Source organism: Lissotriton helveticus, chromosome 2_1 (assembly GCF_964261635.1).
Source record: "Lissotriton helveticus chromosome 2_1, aLisHel1.1, whole genome shotgun sequence".
In the NCBI taxonomy this organism is placed as follows: domain Eukaryota; kingdom Metazoa; phylum Chordata; class Amphibia; order Caudata; family Salamandridae; genus Lissotriton; species Lissotriton helveticus.
In genome coordinates, this window is record NC_136059.1 from 1,089,754,771 (window position 1) to 1,089,772,148 (window position 17,378).

Here is a 17,378-nt window from a genome sequence, read left to right on the forward strand (position 1 = left end):
GCTTATTTAAAGTCTAGAAATGGCTGGTCATTCTGCAACGATTCTGTTTTAATTTTCAAAAAAAAATTGCCGTATGACCTTAAAAATTCTTACCTGGTGTTTTTAAAACCAAAATTTTAGGGAAAGAATCTCGGGATGTGCTCTGAGGAATTTCAAGAAGTTCTAATGGCTCCTACACGATTTGGCCTTGAGGATAAGTGTAGTACAGAGACATAACTTCTTACCATAACACTGGACGTCATGGAAAAATAACTGCACTTTGAATGAGTTCAGAAAAACTATTTCTTTTTATAAGCTAATTCAAGCAGCCAATCAAAACATGGAGTAGAGGGAATGTAAGTCTGCAATGCTGTCTACTGTTTTATATTGCTTTGTGATTAAAAGTGATGTAGAGAATTAAATAATTGTAGTAGTCATAGAGGTAGTGTAAGTCTGCTTCATAGTAAGCAGTATCAGTGTCATAGGAAATGTAGAACATGAGTGAGCAAGAAGGGTAAGATATTAGTAGTCCAGGATTGTGAAAATGATCTTCAACATTTTGATTCTGAAAGTTGCGGAAATACAACATGACGGGATTGGCTTACAAGAATTCCAAGAGTTATAAATGGCTCTGACATGATTTGGCCTTGTGGAAACGTGTGGTAGAGAGCGAGAAGTCATTTATTGTATGTAACATATTTTTCAAAACGATGGAGGTTTTCTTTCAGAAAGTGGCGGGCTGAAAGTAATAACAGCACAACAGAGTGTAAGCTGTTCATAGGACATCCTTCAACGTCATGGAAAGTAAGTTAACTTTAAGGAGTTCTGAATTCTGATTTGTTATGTTGTATGGGTTTTTTAAACACAATCATTTTGATTGTGTTTTTTTTTCCCCGCTGTTATATGATGAATACCTTCAAGCCACTGTTTTTAGTGAAATTTGATACATTCTGAGAACAGCAAAAATACACCATTTAACATGTATAATTAATTCTGTACTGTTTGCATTTATGATGTACATGTAGAACTGTGTAGGAGGCATGGAGAAGGTGAGGCTTCTGTAAGTGTCAAAGTTGTTGCATACAGTGCTCATATTCTACGTAGTCTTTCATATGATAGACTACATTTCCACAATGAGATACCTAAGCAAAGGAAACACAGGTGATATGATTGTGGAATGAGCAAAAAAATTTGCACGTTTTTCAATTATATTACCTGTGTTTCCTAACATTACACATCACATTGTGTAGATGAGGTTTAGGCCTGTTCCTGGAGACAGAGGAGGTCTGACATTTGTTCAAGAGTGCAGTGGACATGACTCACTACGTTGGTAGGCCTGCACATGTATTATCTCCTCTGTATTCTTCAACAAACCTAAATTTCATCTGCAACTCTGAGTAGGACTTACCTGAAACAAATCTGTGGATAGGTTACACCTTATCGGCATCTTGAAACAATCATTTAAAATGTTAGGGTCAGATTTATGATGGCCGTGCGCCTCTTTTGCTCCGCTGTGGGTCACTTTTGTGTAAAAGATGCACCATGTTGCAAGATAGGTTTCAGTTCATCTCCAGCAAGATACCATCAGTTTAAAATGTATATAATTAGCACTGTGTAGGGGGCATGCAGAAGCTGAAGCTTTTGTAAATGTCAAAGTTGTTGCATGCAGTGCTGCACTTCTGGGTACTGTTTCATATGCTGGACTACATCTGCACTATGAGATACCTAAGCAAAGGCAACACAGGTGATGTGATTGTGAAATGAGGAAAAGAAACTCCACATTTTTCAATTACATCACCTGTTTACGAATGACATTGTGCAGATGAAGTTTAGGTCTGTCCACGGACACAGAAGAGGTCTGGCCTTTGTTCAAGAGTGAAGTGGACATGACTTACTTCATTGGTAGGCCTTCACATGTATTATCTCCTCTGTATTCTTCAACAAGCATAAATTTGATATGCAATCCTGAGTAGGCCTCACCTTAAACAAACCTCTGGAGAGGCCACACCTTATCGTCATCCTGAATCAATCATTTCAAATGTTAGGGACAGATTTATGATAGGTGTATGCCTCTTTTGCGCCACTGTGCGTCACTTTTGTGATGCAGCGGCGGTGCAAAAGATTTGCTATGAGGCGACAAAATTACAAATTGATGCATCTAGGCAGATGTGTCATGCTGTAAAAAACCCGTGCCACATGAAACCGATGCAGCAGTGATGCAAAAGATGCACCATGTTGCAAGACAGGCCTGACTTCATCTCCAACAAGATAAGAAGCTAAGTCTTCTGTAAATGTCAAAATTGTTGTATATACTATTCAACTTCTATGTACTCTTTGATATGCTAGACTCCATCTGCACTATGAGATACCTAACCAAAGGCAACACAGGTGATGTGATTGTGAAATGAGGAAAAGAAACTCCACATTTTTCAATTACATCACCAGTGTTTCCTAAGTTTACGAATGACATTGTGCAGATGAACTTTAGGTCTGTCCACGGACACAGAAGAGGTCTGGCCTTTGTTCAAGAGTGAAGTGGACATGACTTACTTCATTAGTAGGCCTTCACATGTATTATGTCCTCTGTTCTCTTCAACAACTCGAAATTTCATTTGGAACCCTGAGTAGGCCTCACCTCAAACAAACCTCTGGATAGGACACATCTTATTGGCATCCTGAAACAATCATTTAAAATGTTAGTGTCTTGCGACACTTTTGTGAGACAACAGCAGTGCAAAAGATGCACCATGTTTTAAGATAGGCCTCACTTCATCTGCATCAAGATACTGTTAGTTTAAAATGTATATCTTTAGGACTGTGTAGGGGGCCTGGAGAAGCAGAAGCTTCTGTAAGTGTCAAAGTTGTTGAAAAACTGTTTGTCCTTCAATCTTTTCCCTTGTCTTTTCTAATTTTTAAATACATGTTTTAATATTTTTCAAATGTTTGTTCTCTCTTTCACAGATTGAAAGTATAAAAATAAAAAGTGAGTAAGTTAACGACAATTATAAGGTAAATGTTTTGTACTCTTTTCGTTACATTTCTATCACATTCACCTACTATTAGTTCCACAGCTTCATTTCTTTAACCCTCAGTTTCCTGCCTTTGCTACTTTCCTCATTCCTTTCTCTATTACCTACTTACTCAACTCCTTCCACTCTTTTTCTCAGTCCCTCTCTTCTCATAGTTCCTCACTCTTGTTCACTCACTCCGTCTCTATTACTCTTAGTGTCTTTGACTGATTACTCTTTCACTACTTGTTCATAATGCTTTCTCTGTGTAGGTGAAGCACACTAAGGGGCATATTATGAACACAGCCAATAAAATTATTGCTGTTTTTATTGGCAGAAAACTGCTGCAAAAGTGGTTTTAGCAGCAGTTTTCTGCCGCAAAAGCGGCTTTAGCGACACATTTCTGCCGATAAAAGCTGCAAAACTTTTATTGGCTATGTTGATGATATGGCTCTATGTTATTTACATTTCTTTGCTGTTTCAATTAATCTTTTTCTGTTATTTTTTCTTTTCTGTTTTCTGTTTTTTCTCTCTGTTATTCCACATGTTTTAATCTTATTTTGAACATTCACTCACATTCTCCAAGAAACTCTTCTTTGTTATTGTTCTACTCTCTTTTTTTTCTTTCACTTCCTTTTTTATTTTGTTTTTCACAATTATACCCTCTTCCATCTTTTCTTCTTCTTCGGTAAATAGATCTATTAAACAGTATCTCTGGTTTACTCCCTATAGCTGTCTTTCTTTTAACATTACTCTCTGTTTACTTCCCTTATACTAACTCTTCTTTTTTTTTTTTTTTTTTTTGGTTCGCTCCCGGTTCGCGAACCGGGAAGCTAACGGGGAAGCGAACCAAAAGAAATAGAGCTTGCCAGAGTGCTAAACATTCTAGCAATTTTTTTTGAAAGGGGAGGTAGTTCTGAAAAGAACTTTTTTTTAATGTTTTTGTTGTTTTATGTTTTTTTTTTATTTTTCTGAACATTTTTTTTTTTTTTTTATTTTTTGAACAGTTTTATGGTTTTTTTTTGTTTTTGATGGAGCGGAAACAACAAAAAACAGGCATTGGAAACGGCTCAACAGGAGCAAAAAAAAAAATTAGTGTCTGGGGCGTTTAGGGCAATTGTGATTTTCATAAGCTCGGTTGATTAAGGTAATACTCATATTGCCACAAGACAGTAATGCACCACAATACAAGCAGGTAAACTTCATATGGACAAAGTTGTCCTGAATGTTTGGCACGGTTTCCCGTGCCTTTGCTGCTGTCAAAGATATCTGTGATGATGACCTGGCCACAGGAGTTGTTGGGTTGTCCTGCTGGTCACGCATCTCTGCCCGGCTGTAGTTTAATGGATGCCACCTGCTCATATGACGATGCATGGTGTAGTTACCGAAGCTGTATTTTTTTAAGGTGCCTCTAGATAACTTCTCTTTACATATGAGGCAGGTGACATATCTAGCATTAACTTTCTTCTGCCCTTCAGGGATCGAAAAAAACTGCCAAATAAAACTGGTTTTCCGATGAGAAACCCGGGGCTGCTCTTGTAAAAACTGTGGTCCTTCTGTCTCCTCTTCCTCTTGCTCATCCTCTTCCTCCTCTGTGTTGCTGATGAACTGGGGAGGTGGTCCTCTCTTCCCATGAGGAGGTGGTGGTGGTGGTGGGGGTCCACCAGCTGAAGCTACCAATGAAGCCATTGCTGAAATATCAAAAAAGGTCTTCCTCTCACAAAGATGAAAGTCAGAGTGAGGAAAGAAGGAGGGGGTTTCATCATTTGGGTAAAACAATAGTTCTAAACCAATGAAAAGTGTTATTTTTAGGTCACCTGACCTAGCCTTACATGATTATGAAACCAAAAGTGAAATGAACCAATGAAAAGTTTTATTAACAAGTCACATGACCTGTTACGCTTATGTTACGCGCTGCGGAACGCGCCCCGGATCGCTTCCGGGCCGCTGCGCTTCGCGCCTCGGTTCGCGCTCCGGAGCACTTCCGGGTGCGCTAACGCGGCGCATCATAAGACGCATTTCGCGGCAACGCGATACGTCGCGCTTTCGCGACGCGCCCCTGATCGCTTCCGGGGAGCTGCGCTTCGCGTCTCAGTTCGCGTACCGGAGCACTTCTGGGTGCGCTAACGCGGCGCGTCATAAGACGCATTACGCGACGACGTGATACGTCGCGCTTCCGCGACGCGTCACTATGTTGATTTCTAACACGGCAGTTGCGCAAACGGAACGTTTACCGGTTCGCGGACCGGGTCGCGGCATCAAATTGAGCTAACGGGAAGCTTCCCGGTTCGCGAACCGGGAGCGAACAAAAAAAAATATTTAAAAAAAATATTAATAAACATATAAAATATATTTTTGGATTTAAAGAAGAATACATTTTACAGCTACAGATATTAGCTTTTAAAAAACCAATGAAATTCACTGAAAAAACCATAGGTTATAGACCATATATAGTTAGGAATTAGCATTTACAAAACCTTGAAAATTCACTGAAAAAACCATAGGTTATAGACCATATATAGTTAGGAATTAGCATTTAAAAAACCTTATTTTACTCACACAAAACCATTGAAATTCCATATATAGTTAGTTGTACTAACTATATATCGCGCACCCGCAATCCACTGCTGATCATGTCACATATTACATCATTCATGACATGGTCAGTGACATCACTGATGACATCTCAAATGACATCACTGATGACATCACTGATTACATCTCAAATGACATCACTGATGACATCACTGATGACAACATCCAGTGACTGTATTTTTCTGTAAAGTTAAAATATGTCTTACATATTGAAGAATGAGTGGAAGTATAAGTGTCTTGATGAAGGATTTAGTAGGGGCATGACTGACTGTATGAGTGACTGATTAAATGTGTCTCACTGAGTGCATGGGTTAGTGACTAAACTGTCTTAATTTGTGCATCATTATGTCTGTTGTTCTGTAAACTGCTGCATGTGTTGATCAGTAGCTATGTGATTAACTATATGGGTTATTGATTGGTTGCCCAAGCATTTGTATGGGAGACTGAGTGTGTGTGTGGGTGGCTGGGAGGTGTATGACTCTCTGCATAGATGTGTGAGCAGTTGATTCACTAGATGTATGGGTTCAAAAGTGCATGTGGAAACAGCTGTATGGGCGGTTGACTGTGTGCATGAGTGTATTGGTAAGTGAATGGATATCTCAGTGCTACATGTCAAAGTAAGTACATATGTAAAATACAGTACATGTGAGAGTTGACATATATAAATAACTGTACATAAGAGCCAGTGAATGTGTGAGTGGCTGTATGGATCATTGTGAACTTGTATCCAGGATTGTATAAGTGAGTAAATATGTTTTAGTATATGTTTGAATAAGTAAGGTGTGTATAACTGTATAGTTGAGGAAATGGAGGTGTGATTGATTCTTTGCATGACTGACTAGGTGTGTGAGTAACTCCATGGATGAGTGACAGTCTGTGAGTGTATGTTTATACTGAGTGTATCTAAGATTATATAAGAGTCTGAAGAGGTTCATCATAATATCACATGAATGATGTCATCAGTGATGTGATCAGTAATGTCAAATGAGATGTCATCAGTGATGTCATCAGTGATGTCATCAGTGATGTCATTTGAGATGTCATCAGTGATGTCATCAGTGATGTCAAATGAGATGTCATCAGTGATGTCATTTGAGATGTCATTTGAGATGTCATCAGTGATGTCATCAGTGATGTCATTAGTGATGTCATTTGAGATGACATCAGTGATGTCATCAGTGATGTCATTTGAGATGACATCAGTGATGTCATCAGTGATGTCATTTGAGATGTCATCAGTGATGTCATCAGTGATGTCATTTGAGATGTCATCAGTGATGTCATCAGTGATGTCACTGACCATGTCATGAATGATGTAATATGTGACATGATCAGCAGTGGATTGCGGGTGCGCGATATATAGTTAGTACAACTAACTATATATGGAATTTCAATGGTTTTGTGTGAGTAAAATAAGGTTTTTTAAATGCTAATTCCTAACTATATATGGTCTATAACCTATGGTTTTTTCAGTGAATTTTCAAGGTTTTGTAAATGCTAATTCCTAACTATATATGGTCTATAACCTATGGTTTTTTCAGTGAATATATATATATATATATATATATATATATATATATATATATATATATATATATATATATATATACATATATATATATATTGCCTACTGGCGATTGGAGATCTGGCTGGTACAAAACAGACTATCACATGCGGAGTACCACAGGGCTCCTCGCTGTCACCCCACCTATTTAATCTCTATATCCTTCCGTTAATCCAGGCCCTAAGAGACAAACAGGTGACGGTGTTCAACTATGCAGATGACTTGCAATTGCTCTTTACCATCGATAATTCTGAAACTTTTATTTCCCACTTTCAGTCCACTATGAGGTTCATCCAAGCATGGATGAACCAAAATCATTTAAAACTAAACCGGGGAAAAAGTGAGCTGGTGCTTACAGGAGACAGTGCTAAATATTGGGGCCCGCATTATTGGCCATAAGATATGGGACAAGCCCCAATCCCCTCCCCCTCAGAAAAAACACTTGGAGTCACCCTGAATAGTGATCTCTCACTAAAAGCGCAAGTGGGTCAGGTGGTCTCCAAGTGCTTTTTCCAGCTCAGGAAAATACGGAAGGTGCAAAGTTTTTTCACCCCAGAGGCCATTATCCAGGTGGTGATCGCCACTGTGCTCTCCCACCTGGATTATGTAAATTCCATCTATTTAGGTCTACCCCTCTATCTGCTGAGGCGCCTTCAGATGGTGTAGAACTACGCGGCCAGATTGATTCTGGCTCAACCCAGATGGCAATCAACCACCCCATTGCTTAGGAACCTCCATTGGCTCCCTATGGCCCAAAGTTGCTCCTTCAAAATAGGCTGTATGATTTTTAAATCCCTTCACTGCAAAAGCCCTAAATTTATTAATAAAATTATCACGAAACATATCCCTTCCCGCAATCTGCGCTCAGCCCACCTGGCCCTCCTCCAGATACCTGTTTTTAAACGCAAGCGTGCGGGGTTGCAGATTTGCTATTTTGGCTCCCCGTCTGTGGAATACCTTCCCCCTTGAGATCCGGACTTGTCCGGATCTCATGTCATTTAGGAAAGCATTAAAGACCTGGCTCTTCAGACAAGCATATCAATAATCCCAGCACGCTTCATAACCTCAGGCTACGTTCTCTGTCTCTATCAGCGCCAGGAAACCAATCGGTGGCAGTGCGCTTAACAAATTATTTTTAACATAACATAACATAACGTATATATAGTTAGGACCTAGCTACCGTAGGAAATCCGCAACATTCTATTGGGAATAACTTTGACGCCGATTGAGGAATTTGTGTGTGATTTTCCAAAATTTAGGCCAGCTCCGCTCCGCTACTTCCCTGGAAGTTTCGGGGGGGTTCGTCATGCGGGGGCCGAGAAAAAAGGGGGTCCCAAAACGTGTTTTCGCCATGTTAATTTTCATAGGAAGAATAGACAAGGCTACAGCCCGAACCGCTGAATGGAATTACACCAAACTTTGCAAAATTGTAGGGACTGGTACGCAGAAGTGCCTTTTCTATATTTGGTGAAAATTGCTCCAGTGGTTTTTATGAAAATTAACTTCAAAAACACATATATATCTATATAAGCTTACTGTAAGCTTACTGTACTATGTACCTTCCCGAGTATGAGCTGCATTCTGATTGGCTGCCAATGTCTGTCAACACTCCAAAACAGAAATTGTTGGCAGCCATCTTGTACCTCGGTAGACTGAGGCACAGGAAAGCTGAAAAACAAACGTGTAGAACTCAAAAAGGGGGCAGGGTAGAAGCACCCTGACCCCCTAGGACTGCTCAGGGGGCCCCACAAGGACCCCCAAGGCAAAAAAAAAAAAGAAATTGTTTTCAAAATTCAAATTCTTCATCCAAGAAGTGTTGGCAGCCATCTTGGGACCAATATACATGATAGCACCTCATTAAACAGCATTGCAGTTAATAGAAGGTGTTAGGACTTTAGTTACATTATAAATCATTTGATGATGGTACCATACTCATTTTAGGAATTGTGGTGTGTTCTAAGGTGATTTTACCATGTGAAAAAGCCTTCTGCTGGGATATCATGAATCATGTTTGAAAGAAAACTATTATCTCATGCTTTTCCCACAGTGGTTTGAAAGGGGATCTATAAGCTAAACTAAAAGCATATTTTCTGTAAATTCACATTATCTTTCTCAGTCATGTGAGAATGAAGTCTGACATTCTCAGTAAAACATGTACATCCAACAAGGACAGAGACTGTCAGTTGATTCCTTTGTGTTCTACTGCAGCTTCCCAGAGTGTTCTAAAGAACAACTAGGGCGCTAACAGTCCTACTTATGACAAAAGTATGGCACACCAGAAGCCATCTTGATTGGAATGAAGTGGTAAGTCTGAAAACATTTAATTTAAAAAGGAACAAAATGAGGGGGTTCATTTTGCCATAGAAAGTATGATTAGTGCTTCAGAAAGAAAAATTAGGGCACATTTTGAGTGACTTCTCAAATCCTCTTCTATTTCATTAAAAAACTTCTGACATGCAGTCTCCCAAGATGGCCACCAGAGACAAAAGAGCCCAAATGTAGCCCAAATAGCACCCAGATGTAGCCCAAGTATAGCCCAATGACAGAATGTCCCAGGTTGTTCTAAAGAATAACTAGAGCGCTAACAGTCTTACTTATGACAAAAGTATGGCACACCAGAAGCCATCTTGAGTGGAATGAAGTGGTAAGTCTGAAAACATTTAATTTAAAAAGGAACAACATGAGGTGGTTCATTTTGCCATAGAAAGTATGATTAGTGCTTCAGAAAGAAAAATTAGGGCACATTTTGAGCGACTTCTCAAATCCTCTTCTACTTCATTAAAAAATTCTGACATGCAGTCTCCCAAGATGGCCACCAGAGACAAAAGAGCCCAAATGTAGCCCAAATAGCACCCAGATGTAGCCCAAATATGGCCCAATGACAGACTGTCCCAGAGTGTTCTAAAGAACAACTAGAGCGCTAACAGTCTTACTTATGACAAAAGTATGGCACACCAGAAGCCATCTTGATTGGAATGAAGTGGTAAGTCTGAAAACATTTAATTTAAGAAGGAACAAAATGAGTTGGTTCATGTTGCCATAGAAAGTATGATTAGTGCTTCAGAAAGAAAAATTAGGGCACATTTTGAGTGACTTCTCAAATCCTCTTCTATTTCATTCAAAAAATTCTGACATGCAAATTGAAACATGCACTTTGAATACCAGCAGCAGACTTCCCTGGTGAGCAGTAGCTTTACTACAGTGATATAATGAGCAACTAGAGTGCTAACATTCAGAATTCATGGCAAATGTGTGACACATCTGAATGCCTTCTTGATGGAACCAAAGTAATGCAATAGATCTCGCCCTCGTTTAAGTTAAAGCCATTCTGTTTGTAATGAGGTGGCTTTTTAGCTTTGCTTTTAATAGTGTTTTTCAAACTTTCATGTAAATAACATGCATATGTATGCATATATGTATATGTATGCATGCATTTATATTTGTATTTATATAGATATGCAGATTATATATGTTTATATATGTATGTATATATATATACACATATATATATATAAATGCATATATATGCATATATATATGTGTATATGTGTGCGTGTAGATAGACCGAGGCACAAGAAAGCAGAAAAACAAACATGAAGAACACAAAAAGGGGGCAGGGTAGATACACCCTGACCCCCTAGGCCTGCCCAGGTGGCCCCACAAGGACAAAAAAGCCCACATTTTTTTTTTAAAACCTGGTCTGTTTTTTAAAAAATTACCCTCCGGGGGGACCAAATCGCGGCGGCATAGTGATAAAGAAGTGTGGGGGGTCCACAATCCCCCCCACACTGCCCCAGGAACTGCCGCCCCCGCGGCAAAGCAACGCAGCCCCTTGGCGCATACTGGAGGCTCCTGGTGGGCTACTTGGCCCCAAAGGACCCCCAGTATGCAAGGGGAATTAGTTCCTATTCTGCAAACACGCCAGGGGTTGCGCTGCAGAGAGGTGTAAAAAAGGGTGTGACCTCATTACACCTCTCTGCAATGCAGCCCACTGGCGCATACTGCAGGTTCCAGGTGGGCTAGTTGGCCCCCAGGGACCCGCAGTATGCAAGGGGAATTAGTTCCCCCTCTGCAAACACGCCTGGGGGCTGCGTTGCAGAGAGGTATAAAAAAGGGTGTGGCCTCATTACACCTCACTGTAATGCAGCTCCCGGGCTTATACTGGAGGCTCCTGGTGGGCTAGTTGCCCCCCAGGGACCCCCAGTATGCAAGGGGAATTGGTTCCTCCTCTGCAAACGCGCCAGGGGTTGCGCTGCAGAACGTTGTAAAAAGGGGGCGTGCCCTCTGAACACCTGCCTGCAAAAATGTAGTAAATCAGTATAAAAAAATAACAATTAATACATTTAAAAATTGTCATTTAAAAAACCTTCGAAATTCAATGAAAAAAACATGCGTTTCAGGCCTTATATAGCTAGGAATTAGCATTTAAAAAACCTTACAAATTCACTTAAAAACCATAGGTTTCAGGCCTTATATAGTTAGGAATTAGCATTTAAAAAACCTTGCAAATTCACTGAAAAAAACATAGGTTTCAGGCCTTACATAGTTATGAATTAACATTTAAAAAACCTTGCAAATTCACTGAAAAACCCATAGGTTTCAGGCCTTATATAGTTAGGAATTAGCATTTAAAAAACCTTTTAAATTCACTCCAAAAACTATAACTTTTAGGGGTGTTATAGTTAGCTGGACATTTCACTCATACAAAACCATTGAAATTGCTCCTATATAGTTAGTTGTACTAACTATATTTAGCGCACCCGCAATCCAGTACTGATGATGTCACATATTAGATCATTCATGACATGGTCAGTGACATCACTGATAACATCTCAAATGACATCACCGATGACATCACTGATGACATCATCCACGTGACAATCACATACACCTTTTCATACACTATTAAAATTTTCATCACTGTTTGTAAAATACAGAGTATAATATTTGAATCAATTTTCACAGCAATACAAGTATCTAAAAATCCACTCAGTGATTCAAGTCAAGTCAATAGATGTATACACACATCTAATCACTTACCTGTAGATTCACTCATACATGGTGTCAATGAACAATAGAACACTATCAAAAATACTTATACACCTATATCGACATTAGACAACAGCACACATCCTATTCACATATGAAGTCATCCTACTCACTTATGCAAACAATGGTTCATACTTACATATTTACTTAGCAAAACACTTATACAAACACCACTTCATCTATTCATTTAGATAGTAAGTCATACTTAGTGAATTATAAAATCATTATTAAAAGTATACAGTTATCCATACAGTCACTCACACAATCATTGAGTCTTATGTATACTTATTTATATACAACAACTGAAACATACACTGCCTTTTATTTTTCTAGTTTGTTGGACATGTATCATTCAGAAATATATTTGCTCATCACCACACCCATAAAGAGATTCACTCACCCAAACTGTTAGAACATGTAGTTTTAACTTCATATATCTACTGAATCAACTATTCACACATCTTTGGACAGTCACACCCCCACCAAACCACACACACTTTCACACGCCCATACAAATACTCAGTTAACTAATCAATAACTAATATAGACTTTCACATAGCTAGTAACCAACTGTAGAATCAGTTTACACAACAACTGACAAAGTGATACAGATATTCACACAGTTTAGTCACTATCCACTATATTTAGTGAGACATTATAAATTGGTCAAGTAAACAGTCAATTACACTGCTACTAAATCCTCCATCCAAATATTTATTTATATATATCCACTCATTCTTCAATGAAAATTGCTATATATATAATGCATATTTAAATAACGAATTATATAAAACAACAAGGGCACCCGATTGAGTCAGCACGGGACCTCGGGAAACATATAAACACCATTACTTGCCAACCTAGGCAGTTAGGACAATACACAGTATATGGTGTTTTTTACAGTCGACGGCGTTTCGATCCCTTTTTTTGAGTCATAGGGACCTTCCCTCGCCGCTATGGTAGCGGCGAGGGAAGATATTCGAGCTTATTCCTAAGGCTCTTCCCCATGCGACCGAGCGATTCGCTCGCGCACCGGACTGCCTTACCTGCAGCTCCGCGGGAGACTGTTCCCCGCCCAACTAATTCCAAGGAACTCTACACCCCTCGAGTTCCCCCCAGGATCTCTACATCTGGCCCCGATTCACAGCGGCCAGCCCCGGCTCTCATGGCTTGTTAGAAATTAGGCAACATTTTGTCCTGATGATGATCCCTATGACTCAAAAAAAGGGAACGAAACGCCGTTGACTGTAAAAAACACCATATACTGTGTATTGTCCTAGCTGCCTAGGTTGGCAAGTAATGGTGTTTAATGGAATTTCTGTTATTGAAGTATTTCACAGGAAATAACAGCTTTTGCCTAATAATTCTGGTCTATTTTTCTAACCCTTTTTTCACTTTTATGTTAAATTGTATATGTTTGGGTACAGGCTTGTGCCCTCCTCTATGGAAATGTTGAAGTCATTCAATCAGAATATTCTTTGCTAAAGTAAAAATTGGACCGCTGTCCGGCTGGACAAGTCACTACTCAATATAGTGCCATTGTGTCTATATTTATTTTGTGTGACTATATTCTTTGGTGCTTGGGACCACTGTTGTTTTTCTAAATATTTAAATAACGAAGCAAACCACATTCACTGGATGATGTCATCAGTGATGTCATTTGAGATGTCATCAGTGATGTCACTGACCATGTCATGAATGATCTAATATGTGACATCATCAGCAGTGGATTGCGGGTGCGCGAAATATAGTTAGTACAACTAACTATATAGGAGCAATTTCAATGGTTTTGTATGAGTGAAATGTCCAGCTAACTATAACACCCCTAAAACTTATAGTTTTTTGAGTGAATTTCAAAGGTTCTTTAAAAGCTAATTCCTAACTATATAAGGCCTGAAACCTAAGGTTTTTTCAGTGATTTTATATATATATATCTATATATATATATATATATATATATATATAGATATATATATATAAATATTCCAGCTCCAAAGTACCCAACGTGAATATATATATATATATATATATATATATATATATATATATATATATATATATATATATATTACCTACTGGCGGTCGCCAGTAGGTATATATAGTTAGGATTTTTTCTCTATGGGTTTTTTGAAAATTCTATGTCTAATAACTTTGGCGTTTGTAGACGGAATTGGCTGAAATTTTCAGGAAAATGGCACATTTTGTTTCTGAGCAGCCCTTGAAAATTTGGGGGGGGTTCGTCCAGTGGGGGCCGAGAAAAAAGGGGGGTCCCAAAACGTGTTTTTAACATTGAGTTTTCCATAGGGCGGTTGGCCTCACTTTTAGCCCGAACGGCTGAATGGATTTGCACGAAACTTGGCAAAATTGTAGGGACTGGTAGCCCGATGTGCCTTTTGTAGGTCTCAATATATGTGCTCCAGTGGATTTTGAGAAATTAACGTTTAAAAAAAGATATATATCTGTAACAGCGGACCGGGCAGCGGCCCAGGACGCGTACTTTTCGCGCAACGGAGCTTTGTGAAGCGAAGCTGATTGGTTCTCTGGCGTCTGTCAACATTCCAAACAGTCCGTAGCGGCCGCCATCTTGTCTCTCGGTAGGATCGAGAGACAAGAGGAGGCCAAAGCGAAGGGGCAAATGACCATAAGGGGGAATAGTAGATCCTCGCTGACCCCCTAGGTTTGATGTGGAGGTTTTAAAAGGGCCCCGCGGGGCAAAAAAAAAAAATCATAATAATAATCGAACGGCTGAATGGATTTGCACGAAACTTGGCAAAATTGTAGGGACTGGTAGCCCGATGTGCCTTTGCTAGGTCTCAATATATGTGCTCCAGTGGATTTTGAGAAATTAACGTTCAAAAAAAGATATATATCTGTAACAGCGCTCCGCCTCGCGTAACGGAGGTTTGCGAAGCGGATTGGTCATTCTGTCACTGGGCTATAGTTGGGCTACATCTGGCTGATATTTGGGCTACATTTGTTTTTTTGTGTGTCTGGCGGCCATCTTTGGGCTACATTGGGCTACATTGGGCTTCATTGGGCTACATTGGGCTACATTTGGGCTCCAACATATATATAGGCCAATGTAGCCCAATATATATTTTTCAAAGTTAATTTTCGTAAAAACCACTGGAGCATATATCTTGAGACATAGCAAAGGCACATCGGGCTACCAGTCCCTACAATTTTGCCAAGTTTCGTGCAAATCCATTCAGCCGTTCGAGCTAAAAGTGAGTCCAACCGCCCTATGGAAATGAAGGAAATGAATGGGTAATTTGTAATTAGCAAATAGCTAATCGCAAACTAGGAATGGTAAAGAATCGCTATTTATTCCTTAAAGTTCGCTATTTAGGAAATGCAAAAAACTTTGATGATACATATGGCGGTTCATCTCTAACAAGATAAGAAGCATAGGGATACATTTATGATGACTGGCGCATCACCAGGGATGTGTTAGTCATTCTGTGCCGCTGTTCCGTCACCTATGGTGTGCTGCATTTACAATGCGGCGCATCATGGGGCAAAAACAGCACAGATGCGTGATGTATCTGTGCCGTAAAGGTGGCGCATTGCTGGAGTTGTATCGCAAGTGTGATGAAGCTCCAGCAAGGGTCGGGGGTGCCCCTGTCGCAGGGTTTCTGTTCTCACACAGAACTGTGGACAGAGGATTGGAACCTCGGCGAATTAGGGTGTCCCAAAACTCACGTTAGTAATCAAAAACTCCTTAGCAAGCTAGGTACAGTGTCACATTGGATATAACAAACTCTCAATGTTTAGACAATCCAGAATATGAACTTATAGTACCTCAGGATACGTGGAACTCATGAACAGTCGGTCGTTATATATTTCTTAGAAACCAGAACATGGAGTTAAGAAGAACACATGTGTATTTGAAATGTTTATTTACTAATGCCGTCTTCTGAGGCGTAGTATCTTAGATTATACAAGTACACATATTATGAGTAGCAAAATTACCAGCATAGTCAGTAGTACATAAAAAGCGAATGGTGACAGTATGTTCACATGCTGTAAATGAATAAGAGTTAGCAACACTTATAAGCAGCCGCGGGCCGTGGAGGGAGTTACGGTGAGGCAGGGAGGCGGGGAGGGGGAGAAGCAGGGTGGAGAATACAAGTACACATATTATCAGTAGCAAAATTACCAGCATAGTTACTAGTACATAAAAAGCGAATGGTGACAGTATGTTAACATGCTGTAAATGAATAAGAGTTAGCAACACTTATAAGCAGCCGCGGGCCGTGGAGGGAGTTACGGTGGGGCAGGGAGGCGGGGAGGGGGAGGGGCAAGGTAGAGAGGGCTCCACCCTGCTTCTCCCCCTCCCCGCCTCCCTGCCTCACCGTAACTCCCTCCACGGCCCGCGGCTGCTTATATCTCACCCTCCCTAATACACATATTATATTATTTGCTAAGAAGGTCTCTTTGTGTTGGTTTAGGGCGTGCCCATACTTTAGTGTCTTAGATTTGAAGGAATCACATCAGCATACACCAGCTCTCTCTTCATGTGAACCGCATCAACTGTTGTGTATGTGTGTTCGGCAAAGCAATATAAAACCCGCCTCATGCCCAGAATTGGCAGAAGTTGCACTTATGTTATGAGTATGAAGTCGTGGAGATCAGACCTCATAACAATTCTGTATCGTGTTGTTCTTGAAACTTTAGCACTCGCTGTACAGATATAGTTTAACAAGCAAAGCAGATAGTAGAGCAATAACATATTATTCTCATGTAAACCACGATGAACTACTAGGTGGAAAGCTAAAGCAACAACTAAGTGTCGTGTGCAGAAGTTGCAAAAAAGGAAAAATGGCGTTTAAACCGGTAATGAGCCCATGCTAACTTAACACGGTGTAAAGATATCCAGGACCTAGATGACACCTCCCCATGATCCGGAAAGGAACTGAATAAGATAATAGAAGTGCCATCTCATGAGAGTAGATTGCAAGTTTATATGTGGACGGTCCGCAAGGTAAAGCATTAAAAACTAGGAAAATTTAATGCTAAAGAAAAATAAAACAGCCAAGTACTTTATCGAGTCTTAAGCCAATAGGCAAGGTAAATAATAAAAACTTGACAAATAAGTCAATGAATTGTCAATGAAATGCTAGTACTCAGCATATCAAACATGAAAAAGGTCTATGACATAACTGTGTATGCAAAATAAGCTG